This window comes from Lynx rufus, unplaced genomic scaffold (genome assembly GCF_022079265.1).
Source record: "Lynx rufus isolate CCGP_SWC_20201006 ecotype Redwood Valley unplaced genomic scaffold, mLynRuf1.p SCAF_9, whole genome shotgun sequence".
NCBI lineage: Eukaryota > Metazoa > Chordata > Mammalia > Carnivora > Felidae > Lynx > Lynx rufus.
This window is the reverse complement of record NW_025814897.1, coordinates 80,947,515-80,957,282: the sequence shown is the minus strand read 5'-3', so window position 1 is coordinate 80,957,282 and position 9,768 is coordinate 80,947,515. Positions and strand designations below refer to the sequence as shown.

The window sequence follows — 9,768 nt, the reverse complement described above, 5'->3', positions numbered from 1 at the left end:
ATCACAGTAAAACTTGACAATGAATAGGATCTTAGTTTTTTTAATATTATTTCACAATCTATTTTTGTTTATGCAGGTAAAAATTAGCTGTTTTTAGCAGCTGTTTTTAGTTTCTTGAGGCTAAAAAACCTTCAAGTTTCCTTTGATATCTTCTTTCTCATTCCCATATCTAATCAATTATCATATACCATAAATTTTAGTTCTAAATATGTCTTCAATGTGTTTGTTACTCTCCATTCCCCCTGCTCTCACCTCAGGCTAAACCTCGATCATCTCTTCTATGTTTCTTGTAATAGCCTCTTACCGTATCTACTAGCCTCATTATTATCTTCCTTCAATCCAATTTCCACACCACAGATTCTTTATTTAGAGGCTCTAAGTAGTTCCCCATGGGTTGTCTTCTAAAGGTCAAAATCTTTAACATTGCTTTATAGGCCCCTGCCTGCCCTGACTTCCCATGCCATGATATAATCACATGATTCTTCCCCCTTTCCCCCCCCTTATCAGTTTTATCAAGCTTCTTCCCACCACAGAATCTTAACACATATTGATTTCCTACCTAGATCATTCTTCCCCAGTTAATGTATGTCTCATATATTACTGAAATTTCACTTCTTCCCAGAAGACCCCTTGACCCCAGCTGCTAGAATGGGAATTTATTATATAATCTTGATGCTTCTTCACTGTCCTCAAATAACCAGTTACTTTTAAACTGCCTAATTTCTAAAGTCATATAGGTGCCATATGCTCATAAGGGAAGGAACTAGGTCCCTTTTGTTCACTGCAGTATCCTATTGAAAAAACAGTGTCTAGCAAGTAGAAAGTAATCTAAAAAATAACTAATCCTGAGAGTCATTTCCAAGTGATGAAAGCACAATGATTAAGTGCTGTGTGTTAGTAGATGTTTAAGAGAACTAGCTTGGTTCTTTCCTCCCTAATGCCTGCTTGCTGAGTGTTCTATCAGAATAACCAGATAATGCTTTAATCAATGCAGCAACTTTTTTTGAAAGGCTTAGTGTTTAGAGAAAGCATTGGTTAAGAATGAAGTAGGTAAAATATCTTGTCAATAAAAATAATATCAAGTGTTCATAGAGAATAATGGATAAATATCTTCCATAGAGATAAAAAACGAGTTATAAGCTTGGGAGAAAATACAGGATAGACATTGTAGACTTCAGATTTTCATGGGGGCTGGAGTCGTCAGGGAAAATACATGCATTCAGGAGAATGCTCATGTTATTGTTCAATCTGCCTTCAGCACAGAACTTTTTTCCATCTTGTTTCTCTTCCACGTATGTGTAGAGTTTATGTTTCTCTTTCAACTATCATTTATCAGCATGTCAAATGGGGAGGAATCTGAACAGACACAACAGTCATCAGGTTTCTTGTAGAGGAGGTGAATATCTGATTGTTCTCATAGATGCTTCTGGTTTTTAACAGGCAATAAAGCAGAGCATAAACAGCTGCAAGCAAGACAGAAAAGATCTCTCATCTGATTCTAGCTTCTGTTTGCCAGTAAGGATGGTGGGTTTAAATTTTGATATACCACCTATGTCACCGTAGAAATGGCTCAGTGGGTTGGTAGATTGTCATTCTAAATACTAAATCTTTTAGGAATCTTTTGGCTCAGTGGTCTGATATAGTCTTATCAATTGCACATGTCACCAAGCACTGGTTCTTTCCTTCAGTAGATTGGTATATTGCCCAATATAGGTGATATATTCCGAGATTTTAAACTCCGTAGGAAACTTACAGTAATAGGATTGCAACTACTTATTTTGTTATAGATTCTCTATGTTGAAAAATGATTTGAGAAGCATATATTTTCACAGAGCAAATGAAATGTCATGATTTTATGGCATGGTATGATTTAATGAAATGTCTCTTAATCTGCCAGTTTCACACACTTCAATTGTGTTTAATGTTCCATATGCTATGTATATGTATGTGTGTATACTTCTGGGAGATGGTGACACAGTCTATACTACACTACTGCTTATGAGTTAGTACAACCTGGAAAGAATCAGAGTGGATAAATGTTATAGGAAGAGAAGACTTTGGTGGAGGGGTAGGGACAAAAAGGAGTGAGAAGGACAGAGTTCTATATAGAAGACACCTGGTTTAGGAGTGCTGATGTGAAAAAGAGTATAACCAGCCAGAAGGGCCTGAGTCCTTGATTACAGCTCCCCTTACAGACTGCAATGCATTGGCTATGCACCAGATCTGGTGTGGGGAGGGGCAGCTATCTCACATGATGCTTTCCAGGTAAAGCATTTGTAATCGCCTATACTCAAGCTTGAAAAGTGATACATAGGCTTTGGGCAAGGAGCTATACTTTTCATTTCCTGTCTTTGAAAATAAGAATATCAAATACCTGAAATACAATGGCGTCCTTACTCCGAGAACAGCTCTACATAAGGAAGTGGAGAAAGAGAAATTAGAAGTAAAAGAGTCCATGCATTTAGCTGTGTGGGTAGTGTCAGAGGTCTGTAAGCCCCTTTTGAGTGTTTCTCAGTAGAAGTTCAGAGAGGAAAAAAAAAAAAAAAAGGAAAAAGTAGTGTGAAAATGAATAAAGGAAACCTAATTCTAAATGGAGTTGGGAAACAATGAAAGGAGGGTTCTCACTTGGGATCCACTTGTTGCAGCTTACTTTACATACCCCTTTACATAACCCAACAGGGAGAAAGATTTTCCCCTTGCTCAGCAACAACCCAACCAATGAAAGACTGCCACAACTCAGCCAATGAAAAGCCACCCCAACCCGAACTCTCATTCTTCTCCAATGAAACTTTGGGCCAAACAGCCCCTCCCAGTGTCCTCCTTTCCTCTATAAAAGCAAGCCCTCTTCTTCATTCTTTGGACTTGGCTATGGTTCTCCCTGGTTTGCATACCCCAAGTTGCAATTCCTCTCTTATTTCTGAATAAACTCATTTTTGTTGGTTAAATAACTGGTTATTTTGTTTTTAAGGTTGACAGTAGATAATCAAAACTTTGGGTAGTTTGGTATGTGGAGGAAAGGTTATAGAACATTTCAGAAGTTTTTAACGTCACAGTATGGAAGTTTTTTTTACAGGGATGTTAGTTAAAAAATTCCATGTCTTGATTGAGAACTGTTTGAGGCTCTCCAATTCTAACATTCACCCTTGACACTGACAATTGAAAAGGCAACGAATAGATAGACATTTTCTGAAAAGGAAACTGGCATCATTAGAGCTGTGGTTTAGGAACTGGCCATTTTCAGAATAGTTTGAAGGGAAAGAAACAGGAAACAGGGAAACCATTTAGGATGCTACATGTATAGTTCAGGTAAAGATGAGGTTGACCTAAAGCAGAGTGATTGAAATGGAAATGCAGGGCAGTGTACACACAGGTACAAGTTGTATTTCGTAATTTGATGTATATGTTTTGATAATTTAATCAGTCCAACAATGAAAGATAAATAACACAATAAGAGATCTGGTTTTAGATACTTCAGTTGGTTTCCTGATTCTAACATTTACTAGGTATGTGACCATGAATAAGTCTCACGCTTTTTTTTTCTTTAGTCTTAGTTTCCTTATCAATAAAAGGGATGATTATAAATAACAACTGCTAGATTTATTGTGAAGTTTAAATGCATCATAAGAAGGGTGCCTGGGTGGCTCAGTCGGTTGATTGTCTGACTCTTGATTTTGGCTCAGGTCATGATCTCATGGTTCATGAGATTGTGTCCCATGTTGGGCTCTGTACTGACAGCCCAGAGCCTGCTTGGGATTTCTCTCCCTCTCTGCCCCTCCCGTGCAAGCCTGCTTTTTCTCTCTCCTCTGTCTCTCTCTCAAAATAAATAAATGAACGTTTGAAAGAAAAAAGATAAATGCATCATAAAAAAGGCTTAGAAATGGTAGTGTGCGTGTGATGTGCTATATAGGTATGGATATTTCAATGAGATTATTGACCATATTTTTAAGGAAATGTTATTCTTTTTAGAATTTTGAGTTTTGCACAATGTCAAAACAATCATAAGATGATGGATCATGAAATTTTATGCCTTGTACATCTTGCAGCCAAATCACAAATGATGGGACTCAGATCTTCAAGTTCAGATTATACTTAATAGGCATACTTCTTAGTATTTAAATATATGCTTTGTGCTTACAAAACATTCTGACAAATCAGATCCTAAATTGTGCAATACTAAGCTGATTTAATATGAAAATAGCCAATTACAGATGAAGATATAAAAATGCAAATGCATTCAAAATAAGTATTGAGCACTGAATGCTACTAAAAAGTTATTTTGCCCAGCAGCACGTCCTTGTATTAAGAAAATTGGACTTTAAAACTGTTGCAGAGATTGCATTGATCTTATGACCTATGGGAATAATCCTGCTATGTAAATTGGGAACACGTAACCATGTTGTATAAGTAAATGCGACATGCTATTGAAACGGGCAATGGGTGAGGCTTCACATTTCCTGGACTTGCTGAGTGGAGCACTTCATGAATTGTAGAACTGTGTTGAGAAAAGGCATGCTAATGAGTTATGAAGATGCAACAAGCTTGATATCATGTTACTTCTATCCTTAAAATTCCAGGACAGCAGAGGTGTTCTCTACTAAATGCTATTAATGAAAGACATTCTCCTTTGTATTATTATATATGTGCTTTGCAACTGCACCAGCTAAAGGAATAATTTGAACAACACACTACAGAGCCAGGAACATAAGTTGTTTTCTTAATTTTTTACTTTTTATTTATTTTTAGACACAGTTCGGAATTACTTGTGGCAAGAAGTTTACATGCATTTTTCTCATTTAATCCTAACAACATCTCCACCAGGTAGAGATCATTACTATCCTCCGTTTACAAATGAGATAACGAAGATAAAAAGAAAAAAAGAAAAGAAAGAAAGAACAAGCAGCTTCTACAAGCTAGTGTAGCAGAGCCAGGATTCCAAACCCAGCCTTTAGCATGAAATCCTCTGCTCGTGACACCACACTGTTACCAGTAGGCAACGTGCCATTAACATAGAGAGGGAAACCATCCATAAGCTTTATAATATGGTGCAAGAATCTTTGGGACATCACAGCTTTTCTATGAAATAGAATAGCATAGGGCAATATAACATTAACAGCATTATTATGTCTCCACAAATGAGAAAAAAAGGTTTTAAGGAAAAAAAAATAACCCAAATACTTTCACCAAATCTCTTATTTTTATTTATTTACTTATTTTTTTTGGTCTCACGCATCATTTAATCTGAATATTATAGGCTCTTCATCTTCAAATATAAGTGATAATGTTACAGAATAAGCAACGAACTCAACAATTTAAAAACAAAGTTTATACGGTGTTAATTGCTGGCAGTGGTCCTTCCAATCTGTTTTTTTTTTAAAGGTCATCCCCTGCCCCCATTCAGTAGACGTGCACCATGCCAGAGAGGAATGTCCAAAACAGGACATAGGTGAAAAGGCTTCCAGTGAGACCTCAAGACAGGTTTCCGTGATTTAAAATATTTCTTCTACCTTCTTCCCACTTTGAGAATTAAGAGCAGGGAGGAAAGGATGGAGGCAAGCAGGTAGAAGATGAAGCCATGGAGGCTGGTGAGGCCACGCTATGGGCTGTGGTCTCCTGACAGCTGAGGTCCAGTGGTAATCCAGTACGGCCACATTGCCTCACACAGCTGTGTGAGGGAAGGGACAGAACTTAGAGGTGAATGAATCTGTAATATTGCACATAGATAACTCAGGATTTTATAATACCTCATTTATACCTCCACCCAGTGGGAATGAGGTGAGGAGTCTAAAACTCTAGAAGGGGGAGTGGAGAAGAGAGGACATGAGTAGAAAGAGCCAAAGTGGAAAAAGGTTGATAAAACAACACTGTACAAGGAGTACACTGATTGTTCTGTCTCTCTGGAGACCCTAGAGTGCTGATACCTTTAACGAACAGCAATTTTTTTCTTTCAAATTTTTGTTTAAATTCTAGTTAGTAAACATACAGTGCAGTGTTGGTTTCAGGAGTAGAATTGAGTGATTCACCACTGACATACAACATCCAGTGCTCATCATAACAAGTGCCCTTCTTAATACCCATCACCCATCTAGCCCATAATGAGTAGCAATCTCAGTATATATCTTTCAAATACAGAAGAGATTGTTTGACATAACACTATTTAAAATCACTATAAAGGACTGTGAGAATAACTGATCCACATTTTACAACTACAGTCAATGCAAACATGTATTTTATGTATGTTCCTCATGAGAGAGTTAGTATAAGATGCTTTCTCATGAGGAAATTGGTGAAACCCTATGTAGTATAGCAAAGGCAAATGGATGGGAGGTGATAACATCCAGAATCTTCCCTCTAAAATTTGTCCTAATTCTAAGTTATCCATTACTTGCCTGGCTTTTACATTACTTTACTAGGAAGTGGCTATTTTTTGTAATGTAACCTCAACTCTTATCAAGACACCCCAATTTCTTTGTAACAGCTCATCAGGTATATGTATTGTTCTACTTATTCTGGCCTATATGAGATGCTGTACAGTTTTGTGTAAGGCCGAAACTTAGGAAGGTTTTCCCTAAAAATACCTGTAGTTGCCACCTGGAGTGTCTCATCCATAGTCCCCCAGAGTTAGAGTTGTAATAAAAGACTTTTAGCAGGGATTTAGAAGTACCATAAACTGTGCAAAAATGATGTATTCTATTAACTTTATGTGTTATCAGTATACTGTCTCTTCCCTGCTACAACAACCTAGGATTTGGTTTATAATTATGTTTTGTACATTCATTTGCACAGTAATAATTGTAAATCAAAATAATTAGTAAGTCAGATTTCAAAGTGTTGCTTTAAAAACACTTTAGTATAAGTTGTGTAATATATATGTATGTGTTAGCTCCAATCTGTTCTTCGGGGCAATTACTTAATATTTGAAGCTCTTTAATCAGTTATGCATCTTCCAGGGCAACATACTAAAACTCTTCAATTTGGACTAAATGGTCTTAAGTTGACTTTTCCTTAATTACTAAATGACATTAGAAATTCTATAACTTTCTGTGTAGAAATTTCTGGTAGACAAGGTATGTGGATTGTTTATAAAGATTCTGTAGACACCTTTGCCAAAAATATCCAAATAACTCCCTGTGTACTAGAGTGGAGCTCTTAGGTTTGAGCTCAAAGTTGATGCTGTGTATCCATACCTTAGAGATAATTCCTCCCTGATGAGACCAGTAAATTTGCTAAACTTGCCATTACAGTGTGTTGTATCTGCCTAAAAGGACTATTCAAAGGACTTTTCAATGTTCTGTAAGAAAGAACACTGAGATTTAACCTGCTTTACCAAAAGAGGATGTGTAACTTCTGTGCATATACATTTGAATACGTGTGTATACCTTCTCACCAATGTCTCCATGTGCAACAAAATTCAGGCTGAAATATAAATCTTGTTAAAATGTACCATATGGTAGTGAGTCTGTGTTGACAAAGAAATATAATCATAAGAAGTCATCAATGTCCACAAAAAAGTACCCAACAGTTGTGAAAATGAAATTGGCTTAGTTCGGATCATGACAGTAACAGCTATGATAGCTAGCAAGTGATAAACAGGGACAAAATATTATCGACATCCACGAAGTGTTGTAAGGATTTATTGTGATAATCTATGTAGAGGGCTCAGAACAGTGTCTGCTTCATGGTAAGCCTCTATAGATGCAATCATTGTATAATTACATCCTTTTATGTATCTATGCTATACTATTTTATGTATATATGTATATATTTTACTATTTTGTAACATTATATTTTTTTCCACTTTCCTGAACTTTATTAAAGAAAAGGTGATGGTAGTAAATGTCCAGAACATAGTCAATTTTCTAGGATTCTTCCTTTGAAAACGTGACATTTGATTTCCAAACACAAGCCAGAGAGTACATGCTTCCCAATTATGCTAAGTAGGTGAGAAGCTGAAATCCTAAAATGTTCATCTTCCAACTTTTCCCAGTCTGTGTTCTGTCTTTGGATCAGCAATAATTGCCTGAACAGCTACGATGGCTTCATTAATTTTTGTCTGTAGCTCCCTGATCTCTCCCATATGGAACAATCCAAGATTTTTGAGCAGCTTCATTAAGAACTGCATTTCCTCTGTCAAACCCAAGAATATGTTTGTGTAAAGCAACAGGCAAATCCTCTTTTGTTTCATTTGTTTTAGCAGCTGCATCCTGCCTCAGGTACTCCTGGACCACAATGTGAATTGCCTTAAGCATTAGCAGGTAATCATCATGACAGTGAATTTGACGGTTAGCCAAAGCCTTTACACCAGCCTTAAAATTAGGACTATTTACATCCAAACTGATCAATGGCTCTGCATTTTTTGCTGCATTGTCAGCATGTTTTGTATTATCAGGTAGTAAGTCCTTGTATTTTCAGCATTATCTCAATGTTCAAGTCTAACAGCTAAACCAAGAAACCAGTCAGTGGCTTCCTGTTGATCTTGAATCTTGAAAAGACAGTTAACATCTCTGTAGTACTTTTTAAAGAACTTGGGCTGGGGGTTCCTGGGTGGCTTAGTGGTTAAGGATTGGACTTTTGGTTTCGCCTCAGGTCATGATCTCAGGGTTTGTGAGTTCCAGACCCACATTGGGCTCTGTACTGACCACATGGAGCCTGCTTGGGATTCTCCCTCCCTCTCTCTGTGTCCCTCCCTTGTTCGTGTGCATGTGCGCTCCCTCTCTCACACTCTCTCCCTCTCTCAAAATACATGAATAAACATTAAAAAAAAAAAAAGCCAGTCACTGCTGTGGATGTTTCTTTAATTACCTGTCTTCAATCTGGTAGTGTCTGATATTCTGGTCTTCAAGTCAGACAGTAAATTTTCTAAATTTTATTTCATTGCTACAATTGAAGCCATCAGGGTTGCAGTAGTTGAGGGCCATCAGCTTGCATCAGAACATAGTCCCCACTCTGGTCTCCCAGGCTGTGGCTGGGAGAAGAGAGGCCAGGAGAAGCGGGTGGCACAGGCACCGGCGATGCAGCAAGAACTATTTTGTAACATTAAAAAAAAAATTAGTGTTTATTTATGAGAGAGAGACAGAGACAGAGACAGAGCACGAGCAGGAGAGGGGCAGAGAGAGAGGGAGACACAGAATCCGAAGCAGGCTCCAGGCTCCGAGCTGTCAGCACAGAGCCCGACACGGGGCTCAAACCCACAAACTGTGACATCATGACCTGAGCTGAAGTCGGACGCTTAACCACCTGAACCACCCAGGCACTCCTATTTTGTAACATTTTAAACATGATATATCCAAAATGGTACCTTTAGTCCCTTTAGCCTTCATAATACTTATGTATTTAGTGAGTACGTAATGGTGCTGTAGTATACAATGTGTACTGCAACTGCTTCCAGTCAGTTTTCTTCCCTTTTAACAACAGATTAAACACATTTATGAACATCTCTGTGCGTTAACTGTTTTGAGTTCTATTGAGTTACAAGCGTATAATAAAATGTACGGGGAAATGGTTTTCTGACTACTGCCATATAGTACTTTGTTGCTTTTTGAAAAATTTACACAACTTTACAATATCAGTAGTACTCTATCTACACTTCAGTTTTATTACAACTTTTTGCAATGGGTACTATAATTGTTGCTATTTTTTTTAATTTTAATATTATAAATGTGAGGTTGTTTTAATAAATGATTCTTTGATAGGATAAATAGTGAATATATCCTTAGTGTGTGTAATGTTTGCCTTTGTTCATTTTTAATTGAGTATATATTAGTGCTTAGT

General features: G+C 37.2%; 1 pseudogene; it reads right to left on the bottom strand.

Moving 5' to 3' along the window:
• Positions 1–7,963: 7,963 nt before the first annotated feature.
• On the bottom strand, positions 7,964–8,933 carry LOC124504833 (RNA transcription, translation and transport factor protein-like; annotated as a pseudogene).
• Positions 8,934–9,768: the final 835 nt, after the last annotated feature.